The sequence below is a fragment of the Haliaeetus leucocephalus genome, unplaced genomic scaffold, assembly GCF_000737465.1.
Source record: "Haliaeetus leucocephalus isolate CR32 unplaced genomic scaffold, Haliaeetus_leucocephalus-4.0 Scaffold451, whole genome shotgun sequence".
Taxonomy (NCBI): domain Eukaryota; kingdom Metazoa; phylum Chordata; class Aves; order Accipitriformes; family Accipitridae; genus Haliaeetus; species Haliaeetus leucocephalus.
This window is the reverse complement of record NW_010972887.1, coordinates 365447-365649: the sequence shown is the minus strand read 5'-3', so window position 1 is coordinate 365649 and position 203 is coordinate 365447.

Genomic DNA, 203 nt, shown 5'->3' with positions numbered 1-203 from the left:
GCCCGCTTCTCCCCTCCGCCCCGCCGGCTGCGGGCCTCGGGGAGGGATTCACAGGAACAGAAAGAAGGGGAAAGGAGAGGAAAAGCCGGCAGACGGCCCCGTCGGGGGGCCCGTCGGTTCTCCACCCGCCCCGGTGCCCAGTTTCCGCAGGGCCGGCGAGGAGCGGACGCCCGGCGCCCGCCCTCGGCTCCGCGGGGCCCCAC